This window comes from Leptonychotes weddellii, chromosome 9, assembly GCF_054177405.1.
Source record: "Leptonychotes weddellii isolate Sample4059 chromosome 9, ASM5417740v2, whole genome shotgun sequence".
NCBI lineage: Eukaryota > Metazoa > Chordata > Mammalia > Carnivora > Phocidae > Leptonychotes > Leptonychotes weddellii.
The window spans coordinates 665,942-690,500 of record NC_138377.1 but is presented as its reverse complement, the minus strand read 5'-3'; positions in this window follow the sequence as shown (position 1 = coordinate 690,500).

Sequence of the window (24,559 nt, the reverse complement as noted above, 5' to 3'; positions counted from 1 at the left end):
ATCCTCCCCGCTGCCCCTCGAGAATCCTCCCCGCTGCCCCTCGAGAATCCTCCCCGCTGCCCCGGAGAATCCACCCCGCTGCCCCTGGAGAATCCTCCCCGCGGCCCTCGAGAATCCTCCCCGCCGCCCCCCGGAATCCTCCCCACTGTTATCCTCGGGTACTGCTGCAAACCAAGACATTGTGCAGAGCCGAAGAGTGAGGAGGTGCTCCAGACCCACATGCGTGCACACCACAAACACACACAGACACGCAGACACACACGGACACACACACCACGGACACACACGTACACACGCAGACCTACAGACACACACAGACACACACACATGGTGGGGCTGTCAAGGACGCACAGGCACCAACTCAAAAACCTCCCAATGGCCAAAACTAGAACAATTTGAGCAACAACATACGGTACTGAATTTTAACCCAAACGACCCACATAGAGGGAAGAAGAGACAAATGTCTCTGCAGAAGAATCCGATGCCCCGCGTGGGTGCCCCCTCGGGCAGGAGCACAGTCCCCTCCCCTCGGGCGCGGGCACGGTGCGGGAAGCGGAGGGGGGCAGCGTCCCTCAGCTGGGTGGCCAAGCCAGCACCCCAGCAACACGTCACGCCGACCCCGGGCACCTGGGAGGAGACGAGAAAGGCTCTCCCCTCTGATCTTCCTCCTAAATCACATGTCAGAGTCTAATCCTGAGAGAAACACCAGACAAGTCCCACCCGGGTCACCCCACAAATGCCTGCCCAGCTCTTCTCAAAACTCAAGGTCATCAAAAACAAGGGAAATCTGGGGCGCCTGGTGGCTCAATCATTAAGCGTCTGCCTTCAGCTCGGGTCATGGTCCCAGGGTCCTGGGATCGAGCCCCACATCGGGCTCCCTGCTCAACGGGGAGCCTGCTACTCCCTCTCCCTCTGCCGCTCCCCCTGCTTGCGCTCGCTCGAGCTCTGTCAAATAAATAAAGTCTTAAAAAACAAACAGGAAAATCTAAGAAACTGTCAGTCTAGACGAGTGTAAAGAGACCTGATTAACTGTGACGCGGTGTTCTGATGGGGACCCTGGAACAGGAAACAGACCCGAGGGGAGAACAGGGGAATCTGGACACAGTGTGGGCTTCAGTGAACGACGACGGATCCGTATGGGTTTGGCAGCGGCAATGACGCGCTGCCCCCCTGTAAGACGTCAACACTGGGATGGACTGTCTTCACGATTTGTCTGTAAATCTAAGCCGGTTCTAAAATAAAAAGTTAATTTAAAAAAATCAAATCATGAAATTTACATATGCAGGTTGCTGGGGGGCGGGGAGGCCTTGGGAACTTCCCAGTTCGGGACCGCTGTCCTTGGAATGGACGCGCTTCGCAACAGGCAGGATGACAAATCCATGGCTTCTCTGACGCGTGGATTGGGGGCCATTACAGCGATTCCTTTATTGCTGGAACTTCTTGCGTTAAGATGGAAAACCAGAAGCCAAACGACACCCCTGGAGAGACTGCAGCAATCGCTGCCCCCGTCTAGGCCTGAAAGCAGCACCTGCCCCAGCTAGCTCGCCACCTGCGAGCACGACTGGACTCCTGGGAACCCAGCCAGAGGGTGAATCCACTCGCACCTGCTGCTGCACGCGGGGGATGTGTACGCAGCCGATGGACACAGCCCCTGGCACTGGGCGCCCGCGGTTCACCGGGCTTTCCCTGCACAGCAGTTTGAAAGGGTGACCAGAGCGGGCTCTGTAGCTGGCAGGGCCAGCCGTCCACACCCACAGCCTTGCCTCGAGGCTGCGCCAGTGTCCCCGCTCTCGGCCACGTCAGGGTCCAGGAGTCCCCCTTGCACAAAGCCTCCCGTGGCTCCCTACACTGACGGCATTACGCGGCCTGCATCCCACGAGCTGGGGGCGGGAAGAACTTTAAACGCCGTAGTAAGACACACACTAACTAGAAGATAGGACATAAACCCACAAGGCCCAGGGGTCTGCCCTGTGATGCGGGCAATCCCCTACACATCTGATAATTATACAAAACGCCCCCTTTTCCAGCTGCTGAGCCATGGCGGCACTTGGCCGTGGCCTCCGTCCCACCGCGGGGTCCTGACTCCTCTTCCTTCCGATGCAGTTCCTTCACTGAGGACCCAGGCCCTCACTGTTTCCCTTTGTGAAGGAAGCCTGGTGCCAACTTTGTCTGACAACGTGTTTTATCACCTGCATTCTCAGAGCATATTCTCCTGGAGAGAAGTCAATATTCTGAGTTGTTTCTTCACAGTTTAAAGATAGAACCTCATTGTCCCCTGGGTTCTGCGTCCCTCTGGGGAAGTCCCCCGTGTGTTTCTTCTATTGCTCTGTAGAAGACAGCCTGTCCCTTCTGGCAACTGTAGGGATTTTCTCCTTGTCTTTTGTTTTCCACGTTTTAACATAATGAGCCGAGAGGGCTTGTGGCTGTTTGTTTTCAGCTGGCGTGGGGCTGGCCAGCCCCTTCCATGTATGGCTGGAGGCTGTCGCCCCGCAGTCAGAGACCTAAATCCGTTGCCCCCTGATCCCCAAGCCCTGCCTTTAAAGGAAAAGCTTACAGGGCCGGTCACAGAAACATGAACGCATCGTTCAGGGCAGGTTTGTGGAGAGAGCGTCTCCCATCCCAGGACCATCCTGGGCCAGACAAAACGGGGCGTCCTTCGGGTCTGCTCCCGAGGAGGGCCGGGCTGCTCCATGTCATCTCCCCAGAGTAGCTGAGGCCTGCGCCCCAGGGTGAGAGGGGTCCCAGGCCCCAGCCTTCTCATCCCCTCCCTGGCTGTGGGCCCCTGTCCCCTCGAGGCATCTGGCCAGCAGCCATCCTGGTCCCAGGGTCAGACTCGGGACCTGGCTGTCTTTCCCCTCCAGTCCCCAAGACCCTCCCTCTCTGAGGTCTCCGGGACTGTGCTCACAGCCTGTGCACCCCCCCGCCCCCCCACCTGCCTGTGCTTAGGAGGCACCGTCCTGCTGAGATCTGTAGGTCAAGGATGGCCTTGGAGCAGGGGTGCCCTGAGCCAATCACCGGGAATAGAGATCCTTAAATGGGTGGCAGACTCTGCAGCTGGCCTTAGGACGGAGACCCGGGTATGACTTCGGCCCTCCCCTCCCCTCTCCTCGGTCCTGCTCGTGGGCTTCAGCACAACAGCGTACACTGGCTCGACGAGGACAGGGAAGCATAAGCCGCAGACGGACTGTCAGCGGCCTGTGGCCTGCTGCGCCATTCTGACGTTCTCTCGGAGCCGCAGTGAATTAGAGCAAAGGTCCTGTGGTCACACGTGGCCCTGGAAATGAATGAGCGGCAGCCTGGCCTGAAGCCACCTGGCGCCCGAAGGACAGGCAGCCCGGGGTCTTCCCAGCCCACCTGAGCTCCCTCAAGACCAGAAGAATCACTTTTCACTCCCCATCACAGGCTTTGTGGGACTCTGGGCCCTGAGCCGAGGCCTCTGCCAAGCCCACTGCTGTATGCCTGTTCCCAGGCCCACTGGTCCGGCTGGCCCCCCAGTGACCAGTGCAGGCTGCTGCTGTGTTTTGAAAGAGGACATACATGCCCTCTGGGCAAGGTGCGACGGACGTGCCCCTGAGTCTCTGCACTAAACCTCCAGGTCATCCCGCCCTCCCCACCAGCCCCAGGCCCCCGAGGGCTCCATTTTCCTCAAGTGTCTTCCCAAGGGAGATAGGGCCACGGGGCTAAGCCTGGAAACACAGAAAGGCCCTACCATCTCCTTTCCTGGACTTGGCCAGGCGCCCTCAATCCCCTGACCTGGGCCTCCTCAGAAGAGAAGGCAGGTGGGAGCAGACACAGGTCCCACCATAGCAGGGCACTCTCCCTCTGGGAGCAGGCCCCAGCTGGGCATTCTGGCATCCCACCGAGCTCAGGTGTGCAAGAAACCTCACCGGAGGGGGCCCGGGAAGAGGTCAGCAGGTATGGGTCGTGAGCCTGGCCTCTCTCCTCCAGCGGGACCCACTTCTCACCCCCAGGTCCCCTTCCCAACCCCTCCGCCCTCCAGGGCTGCTGGGGTGGGACACTCCAGGCATCACAATCCCTCGTTTGCACAGGCCTAGCAGATTGGCTTCTAAGAGACCTGGCCTGGCCCTCTGCATGTCCCCAGTGGCTCTGGAGGTCATTCACCATTGTCTGCAGGGCCTTCTGATTGGCTGGCCTTAGGGAGGCCCACCCTGGTAGTCCCAGGACCCACAGGCTCATCAGCTCCTCTGAGGTCTGCAGAGGGTGGCCGGGACCACAGGGCCAGCCAGCTCTCTCAGTGATGGCCAAGGCCCGGGTCAGAGCCCTGCGTCAGCCCGGTCACCCCATGCTGCAAGTCTGGTCACCACTATGGGGTCTCTTTCTGTAAGCTCAGCTCTGATTCTTAGCCCTCCTCGAGGATCGAGAGCAGAAAGACCCCGATGCTTGCTCGTCTCCCTGGGGCTGTAGTGGACAGAGACCCTCTGCCAGCCCTGGTTTCTCCACTGGTAGCCCAGGGACAGCTCTGAGCCCTGGTGACTCATCTCCCCACTGGGCACAGGAGGGCCGCCCCTCAGCGGGGAGAGGTTGACAGAGATGTGGCTCTGAGGTGGGGAGAGACTGTGGTCGCCCACTTAGGGGGTTATTCTCCCCTGTGGGGCGGGGTTACTAGTACCTGTCCGGTGGTCTCCGTGCACCTGGGAGGGTCACACACCGTCTCCCGCACAACTTCGCGGGTCCCCGCAGGCAGCCCCGCGCTGAGTGAGGCTCCTGTGACCCCTCATGCCCCTGCACCTCTGGGGGGCTCAGATGAGGCTTGGGGGTCCAGAGGTTCAAGACTTGCCCGACACGGCCGCAGGTGGCAGGCTGGGACCGCCCCCCTTGCTCACAAACCTTCCAGGGGGCGGCAAGCCCGAGCTCAGCGATGCGGGAGCGCGTCTGCACTGAGAGGCGGACTGTGGGGGGCCCGCGGCGGAGGGGGGCTCGCACTCGGCAGAGTCGGCTGGCAGGCGAGCTGTTCCTGGAATGAGGGCTGTGTACCAACAGTGACAATAAAACACTCAGATAGCTTCAAGCTGTTGGTTCAGAGCCGCCGAGTCCGTGGAAAACAAACAAACACAGGCTTGAGAGCCTCGTGGCACCTCGTGGTTGGCAGAATGATGCCACGGGCTTGGCGGGCGACGCGTCGGCGCAGGCGGGCAGCGGGCGGGGCAGCTGCGTGAGGCTGTGGGGCCCTCCCACGTGTCCCAGGTGGGGGACCTGCCCCTCCAGGAGCCCCCTAGCCATGAACTGGAGGGGAGCCATGGCTGGCTGCCCAGGGCCCCGGACTGCACGAGTTGGGCACCTAGCCCTGCTCTGCACCAGGGCCGTGGTAACAAATGACCCCACACAGGGGGGCTTCACACAACAGAGGTGTGTTGCTCCCGGTTCTGGAAGCCAGAGTCCGAACCAAGGTGTTGGCGGGACTGTGCTCCCTCCAGAAGCTGCAGGGGAGGGTCCTTCCGGCCTCTTCCAGCTCCTGGGGGCTGCAGGCGTCCTGGGCTGTGGCCACCTGGTCCCAAGCACTGCCTTTGTCTTCACTCGGGGCCCCGCTGTCTGTCTCTCCTCCTTATGTTATAAGGACACCTGTCACTGGATTGGGGACCCACCCAGGTAATCCAGGATGGTCTCCTCTTAAGTGCTGGGGAGCCAGGAGGACCAAATCCCCCTCAAAATGAGACCAAGCAGTGGGAGAGCAGCAGACTCCCCCAGAGGCAGGCGTGGGAGGCTGTGGGCAGCGGGGGCGCCTCCAGACAGGGCTCTCCTCCCACGTGGAAAACCGCACCCTCTTGTCCCCCTGCGCTGGCCTCCCAGCCAGGGCCACCCCAGCCTTGGAGCTGCCTCATCCTGGGGACCCACGTGGGCCCCTGGTCTCTGGTCCAGGATGATGGCCACGTCCAGCTGTGGCCGTGGGCAGACACACACTGGTCGAGGGACCGAGGGCTGTCACCCCAGGCTGCTCCCCAGGGCAGCCCCGTAGGGACTCCGCCGCCACCTGGCGCCAAGCCCATGGATCTCTGCTCCATTGTCCCCTCCTGGTGCCCGTTCCCACAGCTCCCCGGTCTCTGACAGGCGCACCACCCAACAGCGACTCAGACCCAAAATGAGAGCCCTTGAAGTGAGAGAGGGGCGCCTTGTTTTAAAATGTGAGTGTTGTAAATGACAGGCCACACTCACCCCAAAGCGGAAAGAAGAGGAAGAGGAGGGCGGTACCCGCGCCGCCGAGGATGCACAGCCACCGCCCGGCCGGCCCGCGCGTGGACGGCCACGCGCCGCGAGCCAACGGCAGCAGGCGAACGGACGAGCGCTCTGGGTCCATCCCCAGAGAAACAGAATGCCCATCGACGGGGGTGCACGAGCCTCACCAACAAGCGGAGTGAAAGACGCGAAGGAAAACCCACCCTCCGCGCCCACCGCGCGCAGCCCGGAGCAGGCGGCGGGCGGGGGAGGGCAGTCCTGGCGCTCCGCGGGGGCGGGGCTCGTAGCCGGGCTGTCCCCCGCCTCGGGCGCACCCTTCCCACGTGGGCACGTCACGTGGCCCAAGCCACGCCCCTGGGGGCGGGAGCTGCTCCGCGCGCGTGCGCCGCCCTTGCGAGCGGACCCGGGTCGCCCCCGTCGCAGAGGTGAACGTGCGAGCTCGGAGCCCTCCTTCCCGTGGAAATAGCCGCTGTGAATGCTGCGCGCGCGGCAGCAGATGAGGAAGGCCGGCCGGGCCCCACACGCCCCGATGGCCGATTTAACCGCACACCCAGAGGGATGGGCTAACTTCTGCATAAAAATGGGGGAACAGAGACTCTGTTCATGATTGCTCGTAGCTGCGTCGGGAAGCTCTGGAGGACACTGAGGACCGTGGTAATAGAGCGTGAGCTGGCGGCTCCGGAGGCTGGGTGTCCCCGCGGGGTGCACGGGGCGGGGCGCTCCCCGGAGCCTTCTGTAAGGCGCCGACCCCGTTCGTGGGGCTCCACCCGCACAGCCTCCCCGGAGCCCACCTCCACATACCATCACCTCGGGGCTTAGGAGTCAACGCGGGCATTTGGGGGGCCGCAGACATGCAGACCGTAGCGGGCGCTGTCCCGAGACAGCATGAGTCTGAGTCCCCTGCCCGCCCCCAGGGCCGAGGGGTGTGTGTCCACGGGGCTGTGAAGGGCCTGGGAGTGCGCTTTGGAGAAGCCCAGCCGCGGCCTCCACGCGCACTTCCACGGACAGCTCACTCTTGGGGCCTACCTGCCTCTCGGCCTCGGTACCTCTTTATCTGGCTGTTCGCTTGTGCCCCTTATCACAAACCAATACACGCAAGTAGCTTGTTTCTCTGAATCCTGTGAACTGTTTCAGCAAACGATCAAACCCGAGGCCAGAGTCCTGGGAATCCCTGACTTGTATCTGGTCAGAAGTGCGAGTGGTCCAGACCTGTGACCGTGGTCTGGAGTGGGGGTGATCTCGTGGGACTGAACCCTGGACCCTTGGGGTCTGTGCCGAGTCCCGCTTCTTAGCGTCAGATTGGACTAAATCGTAGGACACCCTTCAGAGTCTGCAGAGAATTGTGTGATTGCTTGGTGTGGAAAACCCCACACATTTGGTGCGGGAAGTGTTCTGTGTGTAAAACAACATCCTGGCGGTGGAGATGTTTTCAGACTCCTCTTGGTTCCAACGACCCTGACAATCTTGAGCAATCCTGGTCAGGTATTTTGTCAGGTTTTTCCAAATTCTGTTGGGATTTGATGTCTTTCTCATGGTTGGCTGGTGGTGTGGGTCTGGGAGGCGATCACGGAGATCGTCACATCACATGCAGGAAGCACACGATCCACATGACGTGTCACTGCGGGTGCTGGCCTTGGTCACCAGGCGGAGGTGTGTTTATCAGGTTTCTCCACTGGAAAGTGACTCTTTCCCGCCCCATCCACACTGTCCTCCAGAAGGAAGTCACTCTGTACAGCCCACACCTAAGGGACAGGGCCATCCCTCAACGGCGGCGGGGCGGGGGGAACACCTCCTTAATGGGGGAACATCTACATAAATTATTTGGAATCCATCTGCACAGAGATTTGTCTCTCCTCTCCCATTTACTTATTCGGTCATTTAAATCAGTTCAGACCCACAGGAATTATTTTCTTGTTTGGATTATAATCCATTGCTATTTACTTTGTTGCTCACATTGTTCCAGCTCTGTCCCTTGGGTCCGTCATCACAGAGCCTGCCCTCATCAAGGCAGAGTTGTTTGCTTAAGCCGTCTCTTACTCCAGGCTCGTCTTGTGTGTTTCCCGGTCCCAGGATCAGCCTTTTCTCCAAGGAGCCCTGGTTCTTTTTCCTGGAGAACGGTGGTGCTAGACACCAAGAGCTAGGCGCTGGGTGTGCTCATTGCCACTGGGACTGCATTGCCTCTCGGCCTCTCTGCCAACAGAGAGAAGTGTGTGTGCTAATTGCAAGGCTACGTCTCTGTAATACTTCCATATGTAATCATTTGTAGCTATATCATGCTAAACGTGAGTTCATGCGGACATTTCCACCTCTAATCTCCACCACATGGGTCATTCCTCCCCTTGCTTCTGTGCAAATTCCCACCCCAGCGGTGAGAAGTCTGACTCCTGCTTGCCTGCCAAGTACTTCTTGTTCTGTTCCAGTACACATGCCCCGTGGCATCAGACTGTGCATCCTGAGCCTCATGGAGAGCAGCTTTATCAAGCAGAGTCCAGTGCTTGGGGACACTTCCTTCTGCTTTTAGGCTTGCACATTTGACTCATTCCCAAACTTACTTAGGCCAGCACCTTCTCTCCCATTCTCCTTCACTGAGGCTTTTCCACACATTTGTGTCACAGCTAAATTCTCTCAACACAGAGTGTATCCCTTCTGGGAAACTTGAGACCTAAATTGTTGGTTTTTAATTGACGTACATTAAGGGTCTCCCTGGGCTGTAAAGTTCTATGGGTTTTGATAAATGCATGATGTCCGTATCCAATGTTACAGAATCCTACAGAATGGTCTCACTGCCTGTGCTCCGTCTGTTAACCCCTTCCCTCCCCCAAGCACCTGGCATGCCCTGACCTTTTTAGTGACCATAGTTTTGCCTTTTCCAGAGTGTCCTATGGTTGGAATCATTCAGTCTGCAACCTTTCCAGACTGGCCTCTTTCACTTAGTGATATGCATTTAAGTTTCCTCCTTATCTTTTCATTACCCGATAGCTCGTTTCTTTTCATTGCTGAGTAATATTCCATTGTCTGGAATTTATCCATTCACAGACTGAAGGAAACCTTAATTGCCTCCAGTTTTGGGTGATGATGATGATGAAAACTGCCATAAACATTCCAGTGCAGGTTTGTGTGGACATACGTTTTCCTATCAGTTGGATAAATACTGAGGAGTGCAATTGTTGGCTTATATTGTAACATTATGTTTAGCTTGTAAGGAAGTGTAGAACTGTTTTTCCAAGTGACTGCACCATTTTGCATTCCCACCAGGAACAAATGAGCGTTCTTGTTGCAGCACATCCTTGCCAGCACTCAGTGTTGCCAGTTTCTTTTTTATTTTAGCCATTCTAATGGATGTGTAGCAGTATCTCATTGTTTTAATTTGCAATTCCGTAATCAGAAATAGATCTGCTTTTTTTTTTTGCCATCTGCGTATCTTCTTTGGTGAGCTGCCTGTTTCGCTCTTTTGCCCATTTTTAATTGGGATATTTGTTTTCTGGTTGCTGAGTAAGATTTCTGTATATTTTTGGACAGACTCGAGAAGCTGAATAAACAAATGGACAGACCATGTATGAAAACAGGACTCTGGCCCACACCCGGAAGCTGCCATTGTTCACAGTAGCCAGCCTGCTGTAAGCTGCACTCACAGGAAGTCAGACCATGATCACCAGCAACAATCCAGGAAACCAAACTAATCCCTGTAGCAGTCAACCCCAAATTGCCAGGACTTTATTTGTAACTGACACATCCTTAATTTTTGTCCCCACTTCCAACTTAGGACCAGTCAGAGAAAGCCAAATATGCTTCCCTAAGCAACCACATGGGACGCCCACTTCCAGAGCCCAGCTGCCCAGGCTCGGTCAGCATCCACCTGAGCTGTGCTTTCCCACAACAAACTTTTCCCACTCTTCTGCCTGCCTTTGCATCTCCGGCAAACATGAGTGATGGTGGCCAAATCCCTTGCTACAGCAAACTTTGAACAAATAGGCTTTGCCTCTTCTCATTTGGTTTGTCTTCATTTATTTCCACAAAGCGTTTTATCAGATAGGTGCTTTGCAAATATTTCTTTTCTCAGTCTTCAGCTTGTCTGTTGGTTCTCTTAACAGTGTCTTTCGGAGAGCATAAGCTTTGAATTTTAATGAAGTCCAATTTCTATTTTCTTTCATGGATCATGCTTCTGGTGTTTTATCTAAAAACTCATCCCAAGGTCACTTGGACTCCCCTACAACCTCTTCTAGGAATTTTTAAGTATTACATTTTATATTTAGGTCTGTGACCCATTTTGAGCTCATTTTTGTGAAGGATGTAAGATCTGTGTCTAGACTTTTTTGAATGTCCAGTAGTTCCAGCACCATTTGTTGGAAAGACTATCCTTTTTCCATTGTACTGCATTTGTGTCCCTGCAATAGATCAGTTGGTTATATTTGTGTGAGTCAATTTCTGAGATCTCTAGTCTGTTCCATTTATACATTTTACATATGGCTGTATTTCATTGGCCAATATTTTGTTGAGGACATTTGCATCTATGTTCATGAGAGTTACTGGTTTATAGTTTTCATTCTTTGTACTATCTTTATCTGGCGTTGGCATTAGGGTAACGTTGACCTCATAGAGTAAATTAAGAAGTGTTCCCCCTGCTTCTATTTTCTGGAAGAGATTATAGAAAATTGGCACCATTTCTTCCTTAAATGTTTGGTGGATTTCACCAGTCAAGCTACCTGGGCCTGATGCTTTATTTTCCAGAAGGCCATTAATCATCGATTCGCCTCTTTAATAGACATAGGCCTAAATCAGATTATCTATGCGTCCTTGTGTGAGTTTGGGTAGTTTTTGTCCTTCAAGGAATTGGTCCATTTCATCTAAGTTATCAAATTTGTGAGCATAGAGTTGTCCATAGTATGCTTTTATTATCCTGTTAATCCCCATGGGATCAGAAGTGCAGTCAGTCTGGCTCAGCAATCCTTAGAAATGACAGATTGAGACCCACCTGAGGCCACCTTTCCAAAGTTTGGCATGGGTTGCTGGATGTGCTCTGAATTTGCCTTGTTACTGAGTTTATTTCTGACGACAGACTCTCCATTTTGAATCAGCTTCTGGTATAAGGTTAGATTCCAATCTTCCCCTTCCGTTTCATCCAGATCAAGGTACGATGCTGGCATCGCAGTGGTTCTACTTTAAATCAGAACCGTCCTTAGGATTGGGGACCGCAGCCAGGAGCATGGAGATCTGGGTCAACAAGGTGGTAGGGCTTGTCTGTGCCGAGCTAAGCCTGCAGGGGCCTCAGAGGAGGCTGTTCTGCTTTGTTAGGGTCACGGGCAAATGATGTGAAGGTAAGCAGCTAGGAGCGGAGGCAGCCCCACCTGATGGAGAGTGACTGAACTTGTAGCGGTGCCTCTCAAGCTTGTCAGCATATTGAAACTTAAGGAAAATTCTGATGTCCAGGCTCTGTGCCAGAGACGCTCACTTAATTGGTTTGGGGTGCAGCCTGTGTTCGGGTACCTTGGATAAAGTTCCAAGCGCAGGCACCACTACATCTTGACACGTTTCACCCATATAAGTCACCAAAAAATGGAAAAGAGAGAAGGAAGGAATGTGTTAGGGCCCCTTGGATGGTCACACCTCAGGAAGCCAAAGGGCCTCATTTGCCATGTGACAGTGCTGACTTCTTCACCTGTGAAGTCATATGCTGTCCCCAGGAGAGACTGGAAGAGCCTGATGTAGACCATTCCAACCCTGTGAGGTCACTGATGTAAGTTGTAACACGCTAAAGAGAACAAAACAAGCCTGATGGCTCCCACTTAGCCTTAGGAACACTTACGCCCTTAAACTTCTCACTAGAAATTAAAGAAAGCCTCTGCCTGAAGGCTCTGAATGAGAAAGGAGTCCTTGGATGTCATTGCTGTCAGTCTGCTTGGGTGTAAAAGAAAGATTGCCTGCAGGAAGGGGAATGGCTGGGTTGTTTGTACAGGGCTTGACTGCGGAGGCACCTGGTTTTGCCTTTTCCTGCCTGGAGTATGGTCTGGCTTCAATCCCAGGTGAATGTCAGAAGGAACCAGGAACAAGCTCTAGAGTGTCTAAATGCAGCCAAACAGACAGAAAGGCTACCATGAGATTAAGAGAAATGAACAGAATGTATGGGCTTATCTGACTGAAAAGTCCAGCAGGAGTGACTTCAGGCATGGCTGAATCAAGGTGCTCCATGATTTGCCATCAGTCTGCCTCCACCTTTACTTTCTACCATCCTCTCCTTTGGCCGCCTCCTCTCACAGGCTTTCCGTTCATGGTAGCACATGGTTTCTGCCATTGCCAGCTTGGCAGCCCCAAGGGAAAGGGAACGTATAAACTGCTTCTTGCTTCCAGTGGCCACTTCCCCTTCCCTCGTTGGAATGGAATTTTGAGCAAAGCCTACAAACCCAGTTACCTATTGACTACCTCCCTAGGTCTGCTGGAATCTTCTGTGAGCTCCTCCAGATCTATTTGCTGTCCCTCTCCACCCTGCTGTCTGCCTGGGGAAGCTGCCCTGCATGAACAATAGCCACAGACTCCCTTGCACTCTCTCTTCTAAAAGGATCTGGCCAATGAGCAGCTCTGGCAGGAAACTGTTGTCACGTTATTTATTCCTCCAGCTCCTTGCTTGTCAGCATTGCCTCAAGCTGGCCGTGTCACTTCTCCAGAGTTCACATTTCCTTCCACAGCAACCCTCTGCACCTGACTTTCCCTGTTCTGCTTCCTCCCCTCACCCTTCAGACAGGAGTGGTAACAGTTCTTGTTTGTTACTAGTTTGGGGTACAGCACTATTGCTTGAGGGTTCCTATAGCCTACCCACAGTTAGAATGTACTCTCTGGATCTTCCTGAATGCTAACAGATGCACAGGATTTGGTGGAGGAAAAGGCTCTAGCCAGTTGGATATGCACAGAAATGATGTGGGAAACTTCCAGGTCACACCCTGAAAGGAAGAAGTGTGCATCCTACCACCTTTGTTTCACCCTCTTCACTGTCTGGAAGGCAGATTAAGTAAAAATCCATCTTGGACACGTGGACAAGAGCAACATCCTCGGGGATGGTGGAGCAAAAATATAGCAAGAGCTAGGACTCCTGCATGCTCCATAAAGGAGAGCTGCCAACCAAATCAGACAAAACTACTGTTGGGGTATTTCAACTGTGGCGATTTAGGGCTCCTGTCCCCGCAGCTGAACCCATGTTCAACCACACAGTGACCCTCTCTTTCTCAACAGTTCCTGTCAATGTTCCAAAATTATCTCTCTGGCCTTGAGCCACATCTCCAACCACAATCCAATCATTACTGCCTAGGAAATGGAATATCCTAACTGGCCAGGCTTGGGTCCATCCCTGGAGCTGGAGCCCTGATACCAGAAGAAGGGGAGATTTGTGCTGGGTAAGCAAAAGCAACTGTTCCTTATAGTTGTGACCACAGCCACATTGAGCACCAGGCACCTACATCCGATATGGCTTCACCTTTGCCGTATTTTATTCTTAGCTCTTGTCATCCCATGGGCCAACTGGGCTTAGTTGGGCTGTTCTTCCCTGGTCTCTTGCAGTGGAGGGTAAATGAAGCTGGAGTCATCTGGAAGCTCACTTGGCTGGCCATCCAAAATGGCAACAGTTGAAGCTGGCTGTTCGCTGGAAGTTCAGCTGGGGCTGCTGACCAAGGTGTCCACACACAGCCTCTTGATATGGTTTGGGTTTCTCACAGAAAAGTGGTCCCAGTGTAGTGGTCCCACACTTCCTACATTGTAGCTGACTTCCAAGAGGCAGGAAGAGGAAACTATCAGGCCATTGAGGGCTATGCCCAGAACTGCCATGGCATCATTTCTACCATATGCTTTTAAACAAAGAAGCCTCAGGGCCACCCAGTTTCAGAGGTGCTCAGAAATATGTTTCACCTCTGCAGTGGTAGTGACAAGTTCACACTGCAAAAGAGAATGTAGGAAGGGAAAGACTGTGGCAGCTATCTTTGGAAAATACGACCTGTCACAGTCTGCCCTCTGGTCACAGTTCTCATCCCTCCCATATACAAAATACGCTCACCTCTCATTCATCCAAGACCCCAAAGTCTCATCCCATTACAGCACCAGCTCGAGGTCCAGGTCTTATTAAATTAGGTCCAGGTGTGCATGAGACTCCTCAAGTGCAACACCTCAAATATGGTTCTTCTTTATGAAGACCTGTATGATACAAGTGATCTGCCCCCATCACACCCAATATGAAATGGGGACATGGAATAACTGTCACCTCACTCTTAACCAAAAATGGACCTCACAACCCTAAAATCCAGCCAGGTACATTGTGTCAGCTCCCTGATTAGGACAAGTTCTGTTTCCTGAAAGTGGTTCTCTGTGGTTCTGGTTTTACTCTTTGAGCTCTAAGCTCTATTGCTAGAATCATTCCTCATTTTCCATCACAAAGGGTCCACATTTTCAGCTGAGTAGTTTCCTCAGCCTGTTTCTGCCTTAGGAAGTGGAGGGCTCAAAGGCTTCCTTTGGTTTTAAGCTCTCTTTCCCTTTTAGTCCACGCTGATATAACTTCTTTATAAGATGTGTGGGTTTCCTGTATATCAACTTATAATATCTTGAGACAGGCTCTTCTCTACCTTGGGTTGAGACTCAGGGTATATGGGATATCATCCTTATGATTCTTTAAAACCCTTTTTAGAGGAGAGAGTCTACTAGAGTGGTTCTCAACTGGAGGTGATTTTGCTACTGCCTGAGGAACATGTGGCAATGTCTGGAGCATTTTTGGTTTTCACAAGTGATGAGGTGCTGTCATCTAGGGAGTAGAGAGCTGAAATGATGCTAAACAACCAACAATGCACAGAAGAGCTCCCTACAAAAGGAATTATCCAGCCCCAAATCTCAATAGAACCAAGGTCAAGGAACACTGGTCTACAGGAACTGTCCTAAATATTTCTAAATTCTCAAGTAAGCATCTTACAGTCACGTGCTTGTCTTCATTTTTACTCTGAGACATCTTGATATCCTTAATTTGATCTTTAGCCTATAGCCTCTCATTACTTTGAGTATCTTTTGCTGTCTTGAGAGGCTGAAAATGAGAAACAGCTTTATTTTCAAATCCAGTAAGTCCTAACAATAGCACATAACTACTCACTTCATGAAACTCCTTTAAATGTTTTATTGTTTATTATGTAATATTATATAATAAACCATCATGAAACAAAAACCAACTTAAGAAATGAACATGAAAGTGCACCTGGGTGGCTCAATCAGTTAAGCGTCTGCCTTTGACTCAGGTCATGACCCCGGGTTCTGGATCAAGCCCCACATCAGGCTCCCTGCTCAGCAGAGTCTGCTTCTCCCTCTCCTTCTGCCCCTCTCCCTGCTCATGCTCTCTCTCTCTCTCTCTCCCACTAACTCTCTCTCAAATAAATAAATAAAATCTTAAAAAAAAAAAAAAAAGAAAGAAATGAGCATGAAAGTTCTTTCCCCTCCTGGATGGATAGTTAAGATGTATGTGTGTCTGGAGCTAACAACACACAGAGTTTGACAATAGAGCCAACACCAAAGAGTCAAAACTGATGCATATATCATGGTGACATTGTTTGAGAAATAAGTTCATTATTGTGTGCCACCAGCAAGGTGGCAGAATTGAGTTCTACCACTATTCTTCCCAAAATTGTCAAATAATTTTGACAATTACCCGTGGATGAGAGTACCTTTGTAGGAGTCCATAAGTCAAGTGGAAAAGTTCTAGCACACTGCTGGAGAAAAAAAAATACAATAGACACATTGAAGGAGTGATTTTACCTGCATCACCCCTCCCCAGCCAGTACAGTTCAGTGCCAAGAGAGACCTCTCCCCAGCCAGTGATTTCTCCCATAGAGTAAAGTACGAGCTTGTGAATGAGTGTCTAGCTTCCCCAGCTACATGAGATGCTACCCTAAAGGTCCACTACTTTCTTCACACTCACAGAATACTGTGAAGTGTTGAAGTGACCTGCAAAGATGAGAAGTTGGGAAAAGGCAGGGAACAAAGCAACCAGGACTCAGAACTCATCAGATCTTACTAACCACTTCAGGGACTGCATCAGGAAGCCTGCCCACAAGCCAGTCAGTATGCCTTGCTTACAGAGCCCCCCAATGGCTCGTGGGCACCCCCAATGATTCATGCACCTCACTCACCCTCCTCCTCTGTGGCTGGCTCCCTGCCCATGTTCCCATGGAGAGCAAGTGTGAGCCTTTGCAGAAACAGCTAGAGAGCATGCACAGAAAACAAGCCCAGTTCTGTAAGATTGGGAGAAGGCATACAAACTTGAATGTTCCAGGGCGCCACCCTAGGAAAAACAAACAGAAGACTCTCAGCACCTGGCTTGGCTCTGCAGGATCACTAGAAGACATACAATCTTAAAAATTCCTCCCAAGAGGAAACAAGAAGTACAGAGTGGGTGCATTCATAGGAAAGGTCTAATAAAGCTTCAGAATCCCTAGCCAGGCTGACTGATGAAGACATCTCTTTTCCAAAGCCAGTCAGCAAAGACTGGAGGAGATGACTACTTCTTCAGATATGAAGACAGCAACACAAGACTTCAAGAAACATGAAAAAAATCAAGAAAACATGACCTCATGAAAGGAGTACAATATTTTTTCAGTAACTGACCTCCCAAAAATGGATCTATGAGTTACCTGACAAAAAATTCACAGCAATAGTTTTAAGGAATCTCAGTGAGGTACGAAGGAACACAGATCAACAACTCAAAGAAATCAGGAAAACAATACAAGAACGAAATAAGAACAGAGAAATAGAAATTCTTAAAAAAGAACCAAACAAAAATGGGATGGTTACTGGCGGGGGAGGGGTAGAGGGTGAAACAGGAGATGGGGATGAAGGAGTGCCCTTGTCATGATGAGCACCAGGTGTTGTATGGAAGTGTTGAATCCACTACATTTTACACCTGAAACTAATATTACACTGTATGTTAATTAACTGGCTTCTAAATAAGAACTTAAAAAAAATAAAGAGTATTTAGAGCCCTCTCCCCAAAAAACAAAGAACCAAACAGAAGTTCTGGAGCCTAAGAAAACAATGAATGAAATGAAACATGCAATCAGGAGCATCAACAGCAGACTAGATCTAAGCAGAAGAAAGAATCTCTGAACTCAAAAATAGGTCAGATGAAATCATCCACTCAGAGAAGAAAAAAAAGGAAAGGAGTGAAGAAAGCCTATGAGAATTATGGTACATCATCAGATGAACAATATACATATTATGGGAGTCCCAGAGGAAGGAGAAAGGGACAGAAAGCTTATTTAAAGAAATAATGGCTAAAAACTTTCTAATCTGGGGAGAGATGTGGACATCCAAGTACATGAAACTCATAAGTCCCCAAACAGATTCAACCCAAGGAGGACTTGCCAAGACACATTAAGAAAAAATGTGTTAAAAAATCAAAGACAAAGAATTTCAAAATCAGCAAGAGTAAAGAAACTTATCAATACTCCCATTAGTCTATCAGTGGATTTCTTAGCAGAAACCTTGCATGACAGGAGAGTGGGGTGAGATATTAAAAGAGCTAAAAGAAAAAACTGCTATCCAAGAATACTTTACCCAGAAAACTATCGTTCAAAAATGGAGAGCGCTAGCCTGCTAGCTGAGTGGTCAGGCTGCCTCTGCCTATGCCCTGGATAAATGGAGGTGTTAGTGGACGTTAGAAATGAAATCTTATTTTTAAAATCAAATATTTAGGGACGTCTGGGTGGCTCAGTTGATTAAACGTCTGCCTTCAGCTCAGGTCACGATCTCAGGGTCCTGGGATCGAACCCCACTTTGCGGAATCCCTGCTCAGCAGGGAGTCTACTTCTCCCTCTCCCTCCCCCTGCTCTTGCACTCTCTCTCTCTCAAGTAAATAATAAATAAAATATTTTTTAAAAAAGAGTTCAATTCACCAAAATGTTCTAACAATTGTAAATACATATTCACCTAATATTGGAGTGCCTAAGGACACTAAACAAATAGCAGATCTGAAAGGAGAAATAAAAAGCAATGTAATAGTAGTAAGGAACATCAGTACCTCACTTTCAGTAATAGATAGGTCATCCAGACAGAAAATAGACTTGGACTTGAACTACACTTTAGACCAAATGGACCTAACAGACATAGGACATTCCATCCAACAGCAACAGAACACACATTCTTCTCAGGTGTACACTTAACATTGTCCAGGATAGATCATGTGTTAGGTCACTAAACAAGTCTTAACAAACTCAAGAAGATTGAAATAATATTCAATTATCTTTTCTGACCATAATTGTATGAAACTAAAAATCAATAACAAGAAGAAGGTGGGCAATTCACAGATATGTGGAACCTACAGAACCTGTGGAATGGGAGAAAATATTTGCAAACCACATAGCTGTTAGGGAGTTGATATCTAAAATATATAAGTAAGTCATACAACTCAATAGGAAAAAAAAAACATAATCCAACTTTAAAATGGGCAAGGACCTAAACAGACAACTTTCCAAGGACATAAAAATGGCCAACATGAAAAGGTGCTGAATATCACTAATCATCAAAGAAATGCATGCAAATAAAAACCATAATGATTTACCACTTCACAACTACTAGGATGGCTAGTATCAAAAAACAAGTGGTACCAAGTGTTGGTGTGGATATGGAGAAAAGGGACTCCTAATGCACTGTGGGTAAGAATATAAGCTGATGCAGCTACTATGGGAAACAGTATGAAGGTTCCTCAAAAAATTCAAAATGGAGCTACCATATGACCCAGCAATCTGCTTCTGAGTATATATCTGAAGGAAATCAGCATCTCCAAGAGATATCTGCACTACCATGTTGATTGCCACATTATTTACAATAGCCAAGATATGGAAACAACCTGTATCTGTCAACAGATGAATGGATAGAGAAAATATTATATATGATGGAATATTATTGAGCAATTAGAAAGAGAGTGAAATCTTGCCATTTGTGACAACATGGATAACCCTAAAGGACATGATGCTAAGTGAATAGGACAGAAAAAGAAATAGAAATACTGTATGATCTCACTCGTATGTGGGATCTAAAAACAATTAAAAAAAAAGTCAAACTCGGGCGCCTGGGTGGCTCAGTTGGTTAAGCGACTGCCTTCGGCTCAGGTCATGATCCTGGAGTCCTGCGATCGAGTCCCGCATCGGGCTCCCTGCTTGGCGGGGAGCCTGCTTCTCCCTCTGACCCTCCCCCCTCTCATGTGCTCTCTGTCTCTCTCATTCTCTCTGTCTCAAATAAATAAATAAAATCTTAAAAAAAAAAAAGTCAAACTCATGGAAACAAAGTAGAATAGTGGCTGCCAGATGGGGAGGGGGAAATGGGCAGATGTTGGGCAAAGGGTACAAACTTCCAGTTGTAAGATGAATAAGTTCTGGGGAGCTAATGGACAGCATGGTGACTATGTTTAATAATGCTGCATTGTATGTTTGAAATTTGCTAAGAGAGTAGATGTTAAGTGTTCTCACCACATATGCACAAAAATGGTAATTATGTAAGGTGACAGATGTGTTCAATCATTCCACAATGTATATGTGTATCAATCACCACATTGTAGACTTTAAATATATACAATTTTATCAGCTCGATAATGGAAAAAAATAAATAAAATGACCACACTATTAAATCTACCTGTATACTCCATCTACCCTGTCTCCCCCTACCCTGTGCCACTGGATAAGTAACTACCATCCTGTATATTGTGTTTATCATTCTTTTGCTTTGTTGTAGAATTTTATCACATGTGTATCCCTAAATGCACATTGCCCTATTTTGCTTTGTTTTGAGTTCTATAAAAATTGTATCATGCCATGTATATTATCCAGAAACCTCCTGTTTTTACTGTGCATTGTTCTAAGACAATATTGAATTTGGTTATAGTTCATTTTTTGTTGCTATATAATATTCCATTGTATTAATGCATCACAATTTATTTATCCATTCTTTTGCTTATGGGAATATGAGTTATTTCAAGATTTTTGCTCTTATGCACAATACTGCTTTTAACATTCTTGAACATATCTCCTGACACACATATGTCAAAATGCCTCTAGGCTCTATTAACTAGGACTGGAACTGATGAGTCATAAGTATGCATTACCTTTAACTCCACAGGATATCAAATCATTTTTTTTAAAGATCTGTATTTTTTATTTATTTGAGAGAGAGAGTGAGAGAATGGCAGAGGCAGAGAGAGAAGCAGACTCCCCGCTGAGCAGGGAGCCCGATGCAAGGCTTGATTTCAGGACCCTGAGATCATGACCTGAGCTGAAGGCAGACACTTAACTGATTGAGCCACCTAGGTGTCCCTCGAACCATTTTTTAAAGTATTGCACTGACCCTAACCCAGTGGGCAGGATGGGTCTCACATTCCTGGGTCAGGCAGTGCTCAGGAAGGACGATCTCATTGGGCATGACTCCCCTGAGCTGCAGTGACTTGGGATGAGGGTCCTGCTAGGTGGGTGACCCTCTTTTACAGCCAATAAACACCCCTTGATGTCAAGCTTTGAAAATCACAGTGCCTGACTTAATCATTTATTATGAAGGCATCCATTTCAAAGACAGCTATCTGCAGAAAACGCATTGCCATCGCAAAGACAAGATAAAGTGCATGGCTGCCTCCAAAAGATGTTGGTTGATTTTGACAACTGACCATTTGGGTCACCTGCTTTTTCTTGTCTTACACTTCCACTTCCTGTGATTATGTTTTTTGGGCAGTCCTTCTCTCTCTCTCTCTTTCTCCCTCCAACCCCCCCCCACGGACCTTGTTTTGTGGCCACAACTGTGCTGTGTAATTTCCAGGTCTTGTATTTTAAAAGTTTTTCAAAGTTTCCTGGTAGTTGTAGCTGAAGGGCTTCTTGCAATCATAATAAGAATCACCAGGCTGGGTCCAACCACAACGATGGTTTTTAATAAGCTGAGACCTGCACAAAACAGGTAAAAGGGTAGGGAGAGTCCCAGACTGAGGAAAAGTCCCCAGGGCCCACACCTCTACATACAGAAGTTGAGTAGCCTGACAGGAAGCTCCCCCTACCGCCTCAGCCTCTTCCCACCCTGCCCTGGTGCACCTAACAGTCATTGGTCCACCCTTCCAGTACCCAGCCAGTTCACCACCTTTGGAAAAGCCAGGTAATAGAAACTTTGGAGAAATCTAAACTACTTGGGAAGGGGGGCCCAGAGCACTGTCCAGCATCTGGACCACAGCTGCTCCATCTCACACCATGAACGACAATTCCCAGCCCTTTTTCCCTGGTGCACAGACCAGCACCCCCAACCTATGAGAAGCTCAAGGAAGAGCTTGAAGGGGCTGTACCCAGGGTACTCCAGAGCTCGGCTCCCATGGGGACCACCATGACTGACATCCGCAATGAGACCTCCATGCCCAACCACATGGTATGGTCCCTGTTCAACACAATCTTTCTGAACTAGTGCTGCCTGGGCTTCATGGCATTCACCCACTCCATGAAGTCTAGGGACCAGAAGGTGGTAGGTGACATGATGGCGACCCAGGTCTATGCCTCCACTGCCAAGTGCCTGAACATCTGGGCCCTGGTCTTAGGCCTTGTTCTGATCATTACCTTCATTATTATTTTTGCCACTGGTTCATGAGTGATTTCCCAAGCAATTTCAGAGATCATAAAAAGTTACGGAGGCTACTAGTCGCTGTCCATGGCCTGAGGCTGTCACTCCTTCCCCTGAATTTTATGTCCACATCAGTCTATAGTTGAATTCAATAAAGCACTTGTGTGTGAAAAAAAGTATTTCACCAATATCACACTCCCAAGCAGTTTATGTATCAGTACACCTCTCCTCCTCCTCACAATGCTTGGCTTTGTTAAACTTCTAATTGTTTCCCAATCTAGTAGTCACAATATAGTTTCTTCTTGTGATCTTAATTTGTATCTTCTAGATTAATTTTTTTATGTTACTGACCACTCGTGCTGCTTCTTCCATTAACTAATCTTTTGTCCATTTTCTTCTTGGTTTATTTATTTTCTTATTGAGTTCTTTATGTATTATCAATACTAATCCTTTGTTGTTTCTGGGTTGCTTACATCTTTTGCCAGCTTCTGACTTGTCTTTTCACTTTATGGAGTCTTTGAAAAGAAAAGTTTATAATTTTATAAGTCAACATCTAATAAAATCCCTGAGAATTCTTCCCTAGGAATGTCATGCCCACTCTTAACCCTCTCTATTTTCATGAAGTTTTTTAGAATTAGAACTCTGTTGAGATTTTGATTGAAGTTCTAGAGATCAACATATGCAGAACTCACATCCATATGTACCAAATAATTCAATTCATGAACATGGTACATTTCTCCACTTAGTTTAAAAAAAAAAATCTTCCAAAAGATAAAGTTTTCTAAAACTTGTACTTATTTTATTAGACTTATGTCTATTTTGTGGGTTTTTAAATTGTGTATTTTTAATTTTTTCATTGCTGGTATACAGAAATACAATTAATTTTTGTATACTGATCTTAGATGGGACACTTTATTAATCTTTTAATATTACTATCACCTTAGAGCCTTTTGAATTTTTCCATGTACACATCAAGATAATGTCTTACTTCCCAAACCACATAGAATTTCTTCTTGCCTTACAGACCAGGGCCTCCAGTACCAGGCTGATAGAAGCAGTGATAGTAAATATATTTTCTTGTTGAAAATTTCTTGCTGGTTTTGAAGGCAATGCTTCTAATGTTTCACAATTAAGAATTGTGTTTGCTATAAGTGTTTGAACAATACCTTTTACCAAGTTAAATAAGCTCCCTATTATTTCTGGTTTGCTTAGAAGTTATTGTTCCCCTAAATATATGTAAACATTTATAAGTTTATTTTCTAGGTCTACTGAAATGATTATATGTACTTTCCCCTTTACTGAGTTAGGATGAGTGAATTCAATTTATAGATATTTTAATGTTACAATACCCTATATCCTTAAGATAAAGCCTGTTTATGATATATTTGTTTAGGAATTTTTGTGTTTTTGTTCTTGAGTAAGACTAGCTTGAAATTTTCCTTTCTTATTGTACCCTTGTTTGCTTGTGATATCAAGGTTATTATTGTCTCATAGAATAAGTTTCATAAGTAGTCTCTAATATGCTAGTCTTTGGGAGAGTTTGTGAAACACCAGAATAATCTCTCCTTCTACATCTTAATAGAAATTGCCTGGAAAACCAGCAGGCTAAAGTGTTTTTTTTATGAGATAAGTTTTAGCCCCTGATTCAGTTTTTGAATTATTATAAAATTGTTCAGAATTTCTCTTTCTTCCTGAGTCAATTGTGGTAGCTTAAGTTTTTTCTAGAAATTGAGCTATTTCATCTGTTTTCAAATATATTGGGAAAATCAATATTTATAATATTCTATGATGGCATCTTCTGTATCTGTTATTAGGTCTCTTTTTTATTCTTAATATTTTTTGCATTTTAGCTCTTTTTTCTTAAGAAATATGGCCAGAGATTTGTCTGTTTTGTTTATATTTTAGGAAATATTTGACTTATTTGAAACTTTCTGTTGTTTCTTTGTGTTCTAGTTCATCCATAGTCATATCTTTACTTTTATCTCCTTCCTTCAGCTTTCATTTTTTTTCTACTTCTTTATGTTATTTTATTCTTTGTCTTATCTAAGTTAAATGCTTAACTCATTTATTATCATCCTCTATCTTTTTCTAATATAAGCATTTAAGGCTAGAATTTCCTTCAAAGTACAATTTTCATGGCTTCCCACACGTTTGCTATGTAATATTTTTATTATTGTTCAGGTCAAAAGATTTTCAAATAAATGTGTGATAATATTTCATTTAACTCATGATCTATTTAGAAGTGTGGTTATTAGTTTCTTAGTGAGGAATTTTAAATTTACCTTTTTGTTACTAACTTCTGATTTAATTACATTATGGTGACAGAAAGTGATCTGTATAATCCCCAGTTCTTTGAAATTTGTTGCAATTTGTGTCATAGCCTAAATGGTCAGTAATTTGCTCTGTTGCATTTTTTTTTTTACCATTTTATATGTGCTACAAAGAAATATGTATTCTTTAATTGATGAATGCGGTGTCCATCTCTTGCTGTTTATAATCCATTGTCTCCATTATATCTATTATATCCATCAAATTAAGCTTGTAATTATGCTAGTAAGATCACACACACACACACACACACACACACACACACTGATTTTTGGCGAATTGACATATCCATAACTGAGAGACTTGTGTTAAAATCTTCCATTACAATAGTGGGTTTCTCTATTTTCATCCACATTTTGCTTTATATATTTTAAAGCTGTTTTATTGGGTGCATATTGTTTGAAATTATTATATCTTCCTGGTGAGCTAAGGCACTTTTCATTACACAATA